The following is a 1735-nucleotide window of genomic DNA, read 5'->3' as shown; positions in this document are numbered from 1 at the left end:
GCTGGACATCTAATCAGTGACTATGGAATGCAACAAAATGTAATGACAGAGCTACATTAATAACATTTCAGAAATGAGAAGTGTATATGCATATTCATTTATGTAGAGAAAGGTTAATTTAACCACTGATAAAACTGGGTAGTAATAGAAAGTAAAGCACCTATGTATGGCTCTGAATAAGGCAATTAATATCCCCTCGGATCTGCTTACTTCTCTATGCCAGGTACTCCAAAATCTACAAGTAGCAAATTCAACTTTATTTTGATCACAGACTATCAGTTCATGGGCTGCCTTTTAGATTTTTTCTTGCTGACCTCTTTTTAAAAAATGGGAGAGGATATTTTGGTACCACTCACTGGAGGAAGGGGCCAGCTGTGTGAAAACTTTTTTTGGTTTATTTGAATTCTCACTTGGTTCAAGGGTAAGAACTGACACACCACCACTAAGCAGTCAAAGCAAAGTAAACATTCAAATAACTTGTTAACAGGAGCCACTTTCCTGAGAGAATGAGGACAAGGAGGAGTTTCTTCCTTTCGCCAAATCTTTCCTCAACTATTTATTTATTGAAAAGCAGTGAAACAAATTCCTGGGTCAACTTTAACCTTAGCACATCTATTGAGTTACTTTACAGCTGTCCTTTAAAATTTCACAGCTCATTATTGCTACCTAAGTATTAACACACACAAATATCCTTTATTAATTCTATCTTTCTATTCGGTTATTCATTACGTGCTGTCAGTTTATTTTGGAGGTTAGAAAAAACTTACGACCATAACAGTCAATTACTAAATATTTACTGACTTGGTTTATATTTATCTATGGCAAGCTCGCTCAGTTTGTTAGAGAACTGTGATAATGAGCAAAGCCCTGGGTTTTATTGCTATATGGATCAGGGAGCTTGAAATTATATTTAACCACCACCACTAGCAACCCAGGTCCAACCTCCCAAATAAACATCATTGACCACAAGGAAGGTTAGGCAATGTATAAATCAGGGTACATCCAGTAGCACTACTGGAAAATTGTACAATGCTATGTCATTTTTAAAAGTACTATCTTTGTCAAAAAAGGAAACTCAGTATTAGTGTTTATGCTATTTGACTAGTAAGTTGTTGGAAAACATATTTTAACACACATATTTTTAACACCTATATATAAATTACATAAAATGTATATATAATAATAGCTCTGTTTACTGAAATGGGGGATTAAGTATGTGTACATTTTATATATTTATAATTTATATATATGTAAGTATATATGTCCTGCATTGTTCTAGCAAATGAACGGTTTGTTCGGCCAAGTTCCACCACAACTGAACGAGACTCCTACTGATTTCTTACACACAGATCTATGGCCCTAACCTATACATCGCCTTTCTTACACTACCTTGTCAAAGGAGACAACAGCCATAATTTCCTCTGCATAAAAGTTGTTATTCCATCCTCATCTTATCCTCTTTTCTGATCTGGAACCAGTGGCCAGCAAAGACCAGGTCCCTGGTTAGAGGACAACAGCCCACTCCACAGCTCATCCCTTTGGCACATCGCTTGCCAAAGGCTGTCGGACCTCTGTTCTAGCACACAAAATGTTCAAATATTCTCATGCAAAAATTAAAAACAAAATTCTCATCTAAATCATGTCAGATGGGATAGAATTCTGGTTTAAATTACAATGTCGTTATTTAGACTTCAGTGTTTTTCTCACTTAGAATTTTCTTTAAAGCACCCAACAT

The sequence above is a fragment of the Pteropus alecto genome, unplaced genomic scaffold (genome assembly GCF_000325575.1).
Source record: "Pteropus alecto unplaced genomic scaffold, ASM32557v1 scaffold135, whole genome shotgun sequence".
NCBI classification, from domain to species: domain Eukaryota; kingdom Metazoa; phylum Chordata; class Mammalia; order Chiroptera; family Pteropodidae; genus Pteropus; species Pteropus alecto.
The sequence above is the reverse complement of the archived record's forward strand: the minus strand, read 5'-3'. Positions refer to the sequence as shown.